Raw genomic sequence first — 14,016 nt, forward strand, 5'->3', positions numbered from 1 at the left:
AATCAAGGAAGTCACCACAAGCCAAAAATTAACTCAATAACGTGAGGAATGTGGAAAAAATCTTGTCCAAACCCATAGTCACTCCCTTAGCACTAATTTTCATGTGACTTTAGCCTCCTGGAGCTATAGTCAGTCACTTAGGTTGATCTCCATGTCACTATGGCCCTAAAACCACTCCCTTGACTCAGCAAGCATCGAACTAGGGCTAAAACTCAGTGAAAGCATAACTTCTTGAGTCCAAAACCTCTGCCACCTATAGGAACATCATCTCTAGTGTATGAAGACTCCTCCAAGCAACTGAGATAAGTTGGAAACTGATGAATAGGAAATGAGCAAGTATGTGACATGATAGACCTATTATGCCAACCTTAGAACCAATACCAACACCTCCAACTCCTCAAGCAACAACCACAACCTCTCTGAAACCTGAAACATAATTGACACCTACAACAACAACATTCTCAATACCTATAGCAGCAATATCACATCCAGCTACCTCCAACACTGATGGAAGATCCTCCAACACAATCAGCGACATCTAACACATGCAGCAACATATGAAATGTCTCTAAGACATAAAGAGTCATATGCAACACCAATAGAAACACTCCAACCACCTACAACAACAACATCTCCGACCAATACAACATGAGAAACTCTCCAACCTCTTGCAACAACAACATATCCAAATGAACAACCATAACATTATCTCCACTAGGTCTAGTCATAGGAATGTTGACATTAATGCCAACTAACAAGATCACAAACAATCATCTATCACCAAACACTCATCACACATGCATATGGCTAGCAACACCAAGAGCTTGTTGACATCAAAACATTCATCACACATGCATATGGCCAGCAACACCAAGATCTTGTTGACATTAATGCCAACATGTGAGAAAGGACAAATGTAGGAAAGAAATTGTGCAAAGTAGCATCTGTGCACAAGAAGTACTATGCAAGGTGGAGATGTATGGAGGAAATGCACAAAGGAAGGAATGCACATGGTTGCTGGAAAGTGGGAATGTGTGAGAAAGGGGAAGCGTTGTGTGGCAGAAGGAGGTACAGAGTTAAATATTGTGCAGAAGCAAGACACGTGCAAAGGAAAGGTCTATGCAGAAATAAATTATGTGTGAAGGTAATGCATGTGCAGAAGTAAAACGCTAAGTATCATTTGAATGCTTTGACAATATTGCAAAAGAATAAAGAAGTATATTTTATATATTGGAAGGATTTAAAGCATATTATGACTTTGATGCATGCAATGCAAATTAAATTCGGTTTAACTTCACACTAATAATTTAATTGGAAGAAATCACTAGATTTGATAAATTCCATTTAGAAATATTTCCAATGCTATTTATATATAAAACACATGTAAAATCAACAATCATAGTCTCACTCATTTAGTAATGTCTGTAGGCATGTGTTATAAGTTTCCCCACTTGAAAAATATTACTAAATCTAACACTAGTGAAAGTAATGGATGTGAGAAGGGAAAGCATATGTGAGTTGAAGACTACCAAAGCAAGATGTTGTTATAGCACCATTTACCACCCTTGGTATTTGTGATGCTTGGTTTATGGCCTAGGGAAACACCTCCTTCTAGACTTGGTCCAAATATTTTAAAAACAGTGTTTTATTCCCTGTATGCTACTTTTCCCTGAGATAAAAGCGTGTACACGCAAGTTAGTCAATTCCCAACCAGCGTATATGGGTTAAAACACTTAAAAAAATTAAATTTCCTTAATTATGGGTGGAGTTCACAGTTTTTACCTGTTGAGTACCTCCTATTGCCCGTGGCCCAACTGTTTCCCAACTAAAAAACAAATTGGGAGGAGTATAAATAGATTTCTATGGGAAGGCCTTAAGGAGGAGAAGAGATAAAGTTATTATACTGAGATTATCCCTGATTGAGTCTAAAGTATCCATGTGCTTCAAGCACTTCCCCAAGTTTCAAGAAACCCTTGTTTCCTTAATTGTTGATATTCTCCCTCTTTCTTGAGATATCATGGTATTGGTTATGGAAGGAGGCTGTTGAATACTGGGACTGGAAAGATTTGGAGGACGGTTCCGCTTGGATCCGGAAGAAGAAGACTCAAGTGAATTCTCTCCGTGTTAGTTATATCTTTCTACAATAAAAAGAAGCATTGTCTTGTTCCTAAGATTAACTGTGTTTATGCATCAGATAGTGTTGTAATTCATATATGAATGTTATTTTGATGTATAACTAATCATTTGCTTATATGATACAAAGTTAATTTCATTAAAATGCTTTATCTATATGCTGCTATGTATGTTTGAATTGGTTGATTTGCAGATTCAAAGATCATCAAGAGTTGCAGAGGGTCTGAACCCTGCTGGAGCTACCCAAACGAAGGACATTCGGGTATGGTTGCTATTGCATAGTTTGTTTATTTAAGCATTTTGTCTGAGTTGTATGAGTGTTTCTTATTGTAGTTTTCTCTTGCTCTGATAGGGTTCCAACCCAAATCCCTAACGTACTTATTCCCGTAACAGAATTGGCGACTCCACTAGGGATAACAATCTTGTTATTCCTAGTTTGGGTTGTTCAGTGTCGATCAAGGCTCAGTTCTTGGTTTGCTTGCTGTGACAGTATTATTTGGTCCAATAGAATCTCAGACCTTAAGTCCGATGTTTTTTATCTGGCTTTGTTTTTTATTTTTCTTGCAAATCTTTGTATACGCACTTTAGTCTATTTACAGTAGCGTACACACGCTTGTTTCTGTGAAGTGAACCCATGTATACGCGATTTTCCTTTATCACAAGCGCATGTACACGCCTCTGTGCTTGGACACAGTCGCATATAACATTTTTTGCATTGTTTTTCAAATCTCTTTGCCCAAAAAGATTTGTTTCTTGGTCTGTTTAGTCTCTAAGTGGTCAATTTCTGTCTCTAGAATTTGATTATTCTGTGAGCTTACCATTTTGAAATCTCTTCCGCTTTGAAAAGATTTGGCCTAGTTTTACTTTTGAGTGATTTTTATGATTTGTGTTTTGCACATAAGGCTTCGTACATAGGTTCTTGGTTGTTTTGGTCCTCTAGAACAGTAGATTGTTTTCAATCTTAGTGTCAAGCTCGGTTATTGGTCTACTTGCTTTGCTTTCCGTCATTTTGTGGCCTTATACCTTTTCTTGCTTTTTGGAAGTATTTTTTGACGAATTTGAAAGTGTTCCTTTCCTCACTTCTTGGTCAGTTTGTCAAGTTCTTTGCTGCTGTTTGGGTCATTTAGTACAAGTTGAAGCCTTTTTGTTCAAGTTTTCATTCGTTGTCGAATTTGTAACTTGTAAAGATTCCTTGTGCTCTTTTTTCGGTCTTTGAGTCATAGTGGCATTTAGAGTGCTTTCAAAAGGTTGTTTTCATTGCTTCTTGAAAGAGAAAAGATCTTAAAAAACATTTTTTTTGTCTTCTTTTTCCAAGTTTGATTTTGGTTTCTTTTGAATTTTTTGAAAGTGAATTGTGATCTTTTGGGATTTTTCCTTCTTATTTGGAGAGAATTTTGTATTCAAAATTTGTATTCTTTTCAACAATTAAGTTGGCTCATTAATAGTTATAAACAATTGCTTTCGTTCTTTTTTAGAGTAATCTAGGATCTTGCATCTTCATTTACACCTTGCATTAGGGTAGTTTTGCATTATTAAAGCATCAATAGTCTTTTTGTTTTTGTATGTGTGAAATGTGTTTTAAGAAAAGAAAAGAAAAAGTTTTTACTTTATAGAAGTTTTGTAGAACCCACGTAGAGATCTCTTTTCATCGAAGAACAAATGATTGCATTCATATAAGTTAGTTTTTCATTGATTTCTTTTGCGTCATACAAACACCATTGGTTTCATTTCCATTTATACCCTTGACTTAAAAGAACAACCATTAAAAATCAAGCGCTTAATAAAATAAACTAGAACTTTTGTATTGTCATTAGAATACACCAACAAGTTTAGGTTTATTAGGGCCTTGGATTAGGCGAGAGGAGAGTTAACTCTCCAAGTCCACTCTAAATTGTAAAACATAGAAGTTTGATTAAAGAGAGAAATCCAATAGCATTAGGGAGACTAGGAAAGCTCTGTGACAGGGAGTAAAGCATGAGGGTTAGTGAAGATAAGGATGAGAGATACCCCCTCTCTTACTTGTTGGATCCTACCTCACAACTATTTCGCCTGGCTTCTGATATGAGTTGGTGACCATAGTTGCCTATCCTAGGATCCACACAGGTGGCTGCAGAGGGGAATCCCATGGCACCTAAGGTTGACATTGTATCACGTTCAACAGTATTTCTGGAGGGCACCCTTGCGAATCTTGGGGGCTTGCACTGGCAAAGGTTGTTGTCTGGAGGTCAACGTAACTACCTCTGATACATTCGCTAGTAGGCTTGGGGCGTAATTACCCCAGTCTATTTTCGAAAGGTCCTTATTATTAACTTTCTTGTATTTTGGTATCCGGTCCTAATCACCCAGATCAGAAATACTTGGAAGTTGTTTGATTGATGATATCTTTAGGGACATTTTAGTGAGTGTTCTATGCTCCTAGTCGGCCTAGCTTTTTAATTTTCTTGAGTCTTTAAATAGATTTTGTAAAATAATTCAAAGTGGCTGACCGACCATCTTGACGGTCTCGGAGACTTAGTGGGCTTTCACCTACGAGTCCAGAGCCTTCCCCTAGAAGGTGTAGGAGCGATTCTACCAGTGGTTTCCAACCAGTAGCAGTAGGCGCATTGGAAATTGATCCTCCACTTGGCAGCATTAGTTCACAAGATAGACCTAGTACTAGTACAGAGTTAGAGAAGAACACACTAGTTCTTTCTCGAGTACTCTTCCAGTTGGAAGATAGTATTGAAGTAGAAGAGCTTTCAGAGTCGGTTGCGGCTCCAAATTCTCCTCTCCCTCCTGATCATCTAGACATTTTTTTATATGTTGGAACTCCGACTCACAGGCCTTCGAGCCTAGGTCCACATACATCTATCCCTTCGATGACCACTGTTGGAAGCATGGCATCCACGACGAGTGTTGCAAGCATGTAGACTCCCATATCTGTACAAGGGGGAGGAACTATTTCCATCCCTTCTAGCACTCCCAGCACATCTATATTTGGGTCTACTTCCATTCTGTCAACAAGTGGAAGTTCTTAGCCTAATGCATCCAATTTTGGATTTTTCCCTTTTGGAATGCCCTCTCAAGGTATTCCTTCGATTCCTTTGAATATACCATCAACCGCCTCTACATCCATGATGAGTGGATCGGCTTCCTTTCAGGGTTTCCCATTTGGAAGTGGTCATATACCACATTCCAATCCGATAATAGGGCCAATGTCTTTTCCTTTTACAAGTCAAGGTAGTAACCCCTTCCAGAGTTCGACAAACCCTGCAGTTAGTGGGATAGGAGCTGCGAATCAATTTTCTGGCCGATAAGGGAATATACCGTATTCTTCGATTAATTAATTTCAAAGTTTTTCACCCTTTGCTAACACATGGAACCCTTATCAGGGGCTGTCAGCTCCTTTCAATACTTCGTTAGGGGGTAACTTCACTGGTTATGGAGGATTTTCGGCAGGAGTTGGTCAAACTCCAAATTTTGCTGGACCACAAGGATCACCCTTTGGTTCAGTTTGCTGTACGAGTTACTTCGAGCAACCTGGTGCCTTTCAAAATCCAATTCATTCTTTTCAGACCTTCGGGAACCCCGCCCATTCCGGATGGAATTCCCAAGGTCCTCCATGACTTCCTTTTCTGGCCACGCTTAATTTTCCAGACTTAACTAAATTGAAAAATGATCCAATTAGGTACAATTCGGCTTGGCCTCTGGTCCCAACTAAACTTCCATCAGATATTCCGAAGTTTGAAGGGAAGAGTGGTGAAGACCCGGGAGACCATGTGACCACATTCCACTTATGGTGCTCATCAAACTCCCTGATAGATGATTCGATCAGGTTGAGGTTATTTCAGTGCACCCTAACCAGGAATGTGGCCAAATGGTATATAGAGTTTCCAGGGGGCACCTATACTTCTTTCGCTGATTTGGCTAATATTTTCTTGAACCATTTTCAGTTGCCTGTCCGCTATGAAGCCGAAATTGAGCTTCTGGCCAATTTTCATCAAGACACGACAACTCACATTTCGGATCATATCCCGGAATGGAGACAGAGAAAAAGGCTTATAAAAGCTAAAATTCCACCAGAGTTTCATCTTGAATGGTTTCTCAAATCATTACAACCGGAGATGTCAAAGGATGTTTCTATTTCTGGTGTTTATTCAGAAGAGCAGGCTATTTTTCGAGCCCGACAATTAGAATTGATATATTCTCAATCTGGGACTCTTCAGAAAACCCTACCTGATGCTCCTAGATCCAAGTTTGATTTATCCAAACCGAAGCCAAGCCCTCACGCCAATGGTATAGTTGGATCAATTGACGCAAATACGGTGAACCTTTTGAACCAATTGCAGCAGTTGTCTCTACAAACTGTTTCTTCTAACTAGGCAACACCATCTACACCTTCGCCTTCCCAATCTACCTCTAGAAATGCCATCTAGACCTCTAACCCCAAAGGAAATCAACAATTCGATGGGAAGAAGAAGGGGCGAGGTAAGAAGAAGAATCAGGAAGGGAAGGGTAATGCGAACAAACCCGCCAAAGGTGCCAGTGAGGGTAGAAAAGGTCCAAGAAAAAGGTTAAATTTCAATGCAAGTTATGCAATGGAGATCATTTGACTCACCTCTTCCCTACGATTCAAGTTGCCCAGTGCTTGTTAGTGCAGAAAGGGTCCTCTAGCTCCCAAGTTGTCCTGACTAACCCTTTTCCCCAAGGGAAAAAATTACTTGCTGGCGCGAACTCGAACGCTGGTACCTCCGCAGGGGGCAACCAAGAAGGGGAAAATTCCTCAAATGTTTATATGATGAACTCTCATGTCGATGTTGCCACACAAGCACACGATTATGGTGAAATGGAAACATATAAGGCCAAATCTGTTCCTGAAACCACAAACTTGCTTCATATTGAGCAACCCTCTGCTGAGTCTATACCTCGGATACCGAAAGGTTCCGCCAAGCACTCGACTATTAACCCTAATGCTAGGGCAGCCCAGAACTACTCGATTGTAGATTATCTAGCTCAAATTCCTTATGCTATGTCTACATTGGAGGTACTCCAGTCATGTCCTGCTTAGAGAAGTGCTTTGCTTTCGGCGATCGGGGCAGTGGATCCAGAAAATTCTTTAGTGCTCACTTTTGATATGCTGAATGTCAAAAAGAGACTGGCTCACCATATGGCTTTCCAAATAAAGTCCACTTACTCAAAAACCAATATTTTTCGGACAGTTATAGATGATGGAGCTTCCACATGCGTAATGTCTATGTCATGTCGGAAGGCCATTGGATCACCTTCAGTTGTTCCTTCACTGACTCTCTTAACAGCATTTGATGGACATTCTGATAGCCCACACGAAATTATCCCGGCCTTTCCTATATGTGTTGGAGGAAAGGTCGTTAATATTGAGGTAGAAATCGTTGATGCCAACTTGGATTACAACCTCCTCTTAGGAAGGAATTGGATTTATGAGATGGATGCCATAGTTTCATCTTTATTCCACATCCTCTATTTTCCTCATGAGGGGAGAATTGTTAAAATTGATTAGTTAGATTATTCTCCAGGTGACTCTTGTGCAACTTTGGATTATACCATTCCATTAGTGGATAATCCCCATCAACCTATAGAGAATTTAGGAGTTGGGATGTACTCTTCCTTGATGGGTATATTTGACCTTCCCCCTCCTACAGCTAGAATCAATGCAATTTCATCCTCCAAGGAGCCTTCACGGAAAGAGTTCTTTCGAACTCATTATTTTTTCGACCCTTGGACCTTACCTTCATCTACGACCACATTAGATAGAGGGCAGGTTGGTGGAATGGAATTTCCCATGTCTGTAGCAGAACTTAGCTATTAATCTATCATTAACTCTACAGACAACCATCCCACTCCTTTTTCAGAGGAGGAGTTAGATGGTGATGTGGCTCCAGCTTGGACCCTTGACTCCACTTCTGCTCTGGATTGCTTAGATACAATTTTACCATCTAACGAAGAAATTTTAGAAGCGATGACAGGTGTAGATCGACCTTGCGAAGATTTACATCATCATTCATATTTTCTTCCTCCATTGCATGAAGTTGAATCTAGGTTCTGCAATCTACTTACTAGCGATGTTTGTATAGTTTCAAACCCTTTGGCTCCAGCACAATTATTTTCCGAAGGTAATATGTCGTTTATCTCAAAAACTGTACCTATAATCATCTCTAGGAATCTCGACGTTATAGAAAATGTCTTCATCGGAGCCGATTGTTCCCCTGAAGAGATTCAAATTTACACTGACCTCTTTGAAGAGTTTCGAGATGTGCTCGCTTGGTCTTACAAGGAAATGCCTCATATTGATCCATCTATAGTCCAGCATGAGATCAAGACGTATGAAAATGCCAAGCCGATTCATCAGAAACTTCAACCGGTCAATCCTCAGAAAGCAGCAGCTATTAAAGCTAAAGTTGAAAAGTTGGTTAAGGTGGGTTTCATATACCCCATTCCTCTAATGGAGTGGGTTTCCAATCCAGTCTCGGTAGATAAAAAACAAGGAACAATCTGAATGTGCATCGACTTTAGGGATTTGAACAAAGCTTGTCCAAAAGACAATTACCCCACACCTTTTATTGATCAAATAGTTGATGAGTATGTGGGTAATGAATTTTTTTCATTCATGGACGGATTCTTTGGTTATAATCAAATTTCTATCCGTCGAGAGGAACAGCATAAGACAAATTTTATTTGTCCCTGGCGCACGTTTGCATACAAAAAGATGCCTTTTGGTCTTAAAAATGCTGGAGCTACGTTACGGCAGGCCATGTCCCATGCTTTCCATGACATCAAACATGTCATCGAAACATACTTGGATGATTTAGCTACTCATTCTCGCCAACCACCTTCGGTTAGTTTTTGAGAGATGTTGATTTTATAAAATACGGTTGAATCCGAATAAGTGCGTTTTTGTGATCACATCTGGTCGGTTGTTAGGATTCATCGTATCGACTGAAGGGATTCGAGTAGATCCTTTCAAGGTTGAGGCAATAATTTAGTTACCTCCCTCGTCTTCCATCCATCAACTTCAAAGTCTCCAAGGCAAATTTCTTGAGAATATTTATAGCAAATTACGGTGAGATTACCAAAGGATTTATGCATTTGCTTAAGAAAGGAGTACCATTTTTATGGGACGACTTTGCGCAACGATCTTTTGATGCCTTGAAGTAGGCATTAATCTCTACCCCATTGTTGAGTCTACCGGATTATGGCAGAGATTTCGTTTTGTATCTCACAGCGGTAGAATCAACCATAGGTATGGTTCTGGTTTAGGAGGATGATCCTCTTACGGAGCATGTGATTTACTACTTGAGTCGAGACTTAGTAAGTCTTGAACTACGCTATTCTCCTATCGAGAAATTGGCCTTGGCAGCTGTCCATGCTATCCAGCGACTTCGTCATTATATTCTGCTACGCAAAACGTTTGTCTTAGCGGCTGTCAATCCTTTTCAGTTTGTCCTCAGTAGGCGAGTGATTGGGGGCAAATATAATCGATGGATTGTTATTTTGCAAGAATTTGATCTTGAGTTCTTGTCAGCCAAGTCTAAGAAGTCATTGGTTTTTGCGGAATTAATTTCCGAGCTGCCTTGTGAGGAAGACATTGTTTATGAGGAAAATTTCCCCGATGAACATTTATTCCTCATTTCTTCACAAGATCCCTAGTATGGAGATATCATCATATATCTCTAGACTTCGAAGTTCCCACCTGCTTCCTCCAAGGATGAGCATCGAAAGTTACGTCACCTTGCTAAAAACTATGTTATCATTGGTGATACATTATATCGTAGAGGGGTTGATTCAATCCTTAGGTGTTTCTTAACTTTGGAGGAAGCAGAATCTATACTCAATGATTACCACAGTGGAGCTTGTGGTGGTCATTTATCAGGGCTTGCAACAGCCCAGAAAATTTTGCACGCCAGCTACTTTTGGCCTTCAATTTCCAAATATTGTATTGAAGCGGTCAAACGTTGCCACCCTTGTCAAGTTTATACTTGGAATATGTGCACACATCCAGCTCCACTTTTTCCTGTTATCACTGTCGATCCATTTACGAAGTGGGGCATTGACTTTACTATGTGTAATCTGCCTTCGGCGACGAATCACAAGTACATCATAGTGATTGTAGACTACTTTACGAAGTGGGCTGAGGCCATGCCTACTTACAAAAACGATAGTGAAACGACAGCCATGTTTCTCTTCAATCAGATTATTTCACGTTTTGGTATCTCAAGAGAGATTGTCACTGACCATGGCAGTCACTTCCAGAATCAACTGATGACCGAATTGGCTCTTAAGTTGGGCTTCTGGCAGAAGCATTCGTCTCCATATTATCCTCAGGCCAATGGGCAAGTCGAAGCTGTGAATAAATGTTTCTGGGAAAACTAGTGTCTTTTCAATCTGCTAGTCCCACTAAGATGGGTAGCTATATTAGAAACAAACAATCAAAGCACTTCGAGATTTCCTTTATGTATGATAGATAAAAGAGAAGTAAAGAAGGCCAACCTGGATCTTCCGCTTGACTCATTTCTTGATTTCTCTCTCCCTTGATGGAACTTGTGACTCCTCTCCTACTTGTCCCGCTTTAGAGAATACCTGTAGAGGCAAAGTAACAAAACAGCATCAAAGCATCTTGATATATAATACCATAAACAATGCAGAATCAGAAATACATTGACCATACAATTGCATTTAGAAATAAAAAGATTCACAAATACACGATTATATGGAGGAAAACTCAAAGAAATTTATTAATAGTAGAAGAGAGGATTACAACACAGCTGTCTAATCCAACATCAGCCTCCCAGCATCAAAGCCCTCTTCACCTCATGAAAAGCAAGATCACCCAACAATACAATGTCTCTTCTCAAAGAGAAACCAACAACACTTCCTTACAAATTACAAAATTCCAGCCTCTAGATCTCTTAGATGAGGGATCCATTTATAGATATTTGCAGAGGTGTGAGTCAGCTCTGGGTTTTTTATTAGTGTCATTCCACTGATAGTTCTTGGTTCCACTTGGAGATTTCATTGATCTCTTACTCATCCCTGGGCGAATTTAGAGAGGCAAGTGTCATATGAGAAGTTTCTAGAAGATTCTCTGGGTATCCACTTAGCAAACTGTCTCTGCCATTTGTCTACTCTCGCTCATCACACCCTATAGAAGGCTCTTTCAGTATGCATCGCACTTGGCTAGTGTAGCAGCCAGTATGCATCGCACCTTGACCATGGAGCAGTCAGTATGATCCAATTTTGGCTAGTTCTAAGTGGTTTTTCAGGTGGAACTTCTGGGAAATCATGTAATCAGTTGACCATGATTATTTAGGGTATGAAATAACACTTTTAGGGGTTTAAGAGCCCTTGGTTTATCGACATATATGATTGGGGTTGCAGTACCCAAATATGTCTATAACAATAAGTCTCTCAAGACTATCCTATAAAGGACAATTGACAAAAATCGCTCCAATTGGCACATCATGTTGTACCTAGCTCTCTGGGCATACCAAACCTCGCTGAAGACTGCCACCAGTTTTACACCTTTTCAATTAGTTTACGAGCTGGAATCTATTTTTCCTATTGAATGTGAAATTCCATCCCTTAAGCTAATTGTAGAGCTTCTTCCAGAGACGTCTAGTCTCAAAGAATGCCTCATTCATTTGGAATATCTCAATGAGCAGCGTTGAGATGCTACCATAATAAATGAGGCCCATAAGAAAAGGGTTAAAACTCGGTATGATAAAGCTGTCCATCCTCTGGTCTTTTCTGAAGGCAACCTTATCTTAGTCTATGGCCAAGATAAAGAAGCCTTGGGGGCAAGCAAATTCAAGTCTCTGTGGTATGGTCTCTTTATAGTAAAACGAGTTTTGGGAAAAGGGGCTTATGAATTAGTCATTTTTGAAGGGAACAAGTTGGCGGAGCCCTGAAATGGGCTCTACCTTAAGAAGTATTTTGCTTAGGTTTTGGCTGAGCAATTTCTTGTTTGTTTATATTGTATTTTTGTACATATTTGTCAGTCATTTTTTGATATCAACATTTTTTTATTTGCTTTAGCAGGTGTTGATGGATGATTTGATATATTTCGGATTTGCGGATGGTACTAGTTGGCACACTCGGAATCTTGCTTCCACAGCTTGGGTGATTTATTATCCATCTGGTTAGTTGATGGTGTCGAGGGGAGTATGTATTGGTCCTGATTCAAATAACATTGCCAAACATACTTCCGTTATTAATTTACTATCCGAAGCAATTTCTTATGGAATTGATTCGTTGGTAGTTTATCTTGACTCATAGCTAGTAGTGTCACAATTAAATAACATTTTTCGGGTTTGGGATCCTTATTTATATCGCCAATTTTTGAGAGTGAGAGTGTTGCAACGATCATTAGCTTATATTACATATGTTCACATTCCACGATCTGAGAATTCATTAGCAGATTATATTGCTAATCAAGCATTAGATTGGCATATCAATCATTCATCAAATTCAACAAACATAAAAAATTTGGATCTGTATATATATCATAAAGTTGCCTGTGTAGAGATAAAGTGTTCAAAAAATAATATACAAAATTGGGACGAAATGCCCATAATCATGTCTAGTCTATCTATCGACCCAGCTCAGGATGAGCAGCTAAAAAGTTAACTACCGCATTGGCTACACACCAAAGTATGCGGACCCAATCCTGTGGTAACCCTACCACACGGTGCTGCATCTCCTCAGGTAGGTCCTCTATGGCTATCATCGGTACCTGGTGAGTCAATCTCACCAAGTTTCTCTGAACTGCATATAGGACTCTCTCTGTCTCAGCTTCTACCTCTTTGACACCTCTTCCGGGATGCCTATGCCTCAGAAATCCATCTGGTCTCACTGGACCCACATCTAGAACATGGTCATTCTGTCAGTATTTTGTCCCATAAAAAATATTTCCAAATTCATTTAATATTTAAAAAAGAGAAAAAAATATCTTAAAAAATTACAAAAACTTAAAAATTGTTACCTATGTCTCGTCGTGCTGCGGTTGGTGGCAACACCAAGTCTGGATCTCCTCGGAAATCCATACCAGCATACGAGTAGTTGTCGATTGCGATGATCTGATGGTCCCACCAAGCGAAAAAATCATCATCGAAAGTCATCCTAGGCACATCCCCGCCTCCAAGGCGTTTCATCAAGTCAACCCATCTACCCATCCGAGGATCTCACGGGCTGCTGATGGAGACAGATACTTTGGGACATAGCCTAGGTACCTTCTCGGAGAAGAAGAAGCATAAGATAGTCCCATATCCAAAGTTCTTTGTATGGCCCTTCTGAATAGAGGTCAACTGGCTCTTCATGTTGGTCAAAAGAGGTGTGCACCAGTCGAAAACCATGGTAAGGCATTCCACTGCCAGGCTCATGGACACTTGTGAAGCCTGATGCAGTGAAGCTGATCCATTTACCCTCACAATGGTAAACAGCAGAATCCTCAGAGATAAACTATCCATGTGTTTGATTGGAATCTGACTTCCAATCTTTTCTAGGTGCCCAGGATAGTATATATGTACATAGTCTTCTACTAAAAGACTACTTCTTGTCCTGCCAGGCGAATGCATAGCCTCCCCTCTTCGGGAGAGACCTGTAATAAAGTAGATGTCTTCCACCTCAATCTGTAGAGGCATCTGATCTATCATGAAGACCTTATCCTCTACACTCCAGTAGTGGATCAGCAATTCAAGCAGGTGTGTGTTGGCTTTCATGTTCGACATTTGGAAGAATTTCAATAATCCGCACCCTCTAAATGCATCTAGTGCATCTTGGTTTTTCATTACCTCATTGTCAATTGTGGTATGCTCTCTCTCTCTCTCCATGTGATGGTCATGCTGAAAAAATTTGAGTTTCAATTGTTAGATT

Source organism: Pinus tabuliformis, chromosome 1_2, assembly GCF_031772625.1.
Source record: "Pinus tabuliformis cultivar Carrire ecotype Pingquan chromosome 1_2, CPIR1, whole genome shotgun sequence".
Lineage (NCBI taxonomy): Eukaryota > Viridiplantae > Streptophyta > Pinopsida > Pinales > Pinaceae > Pinus > Pinus tabuliformis.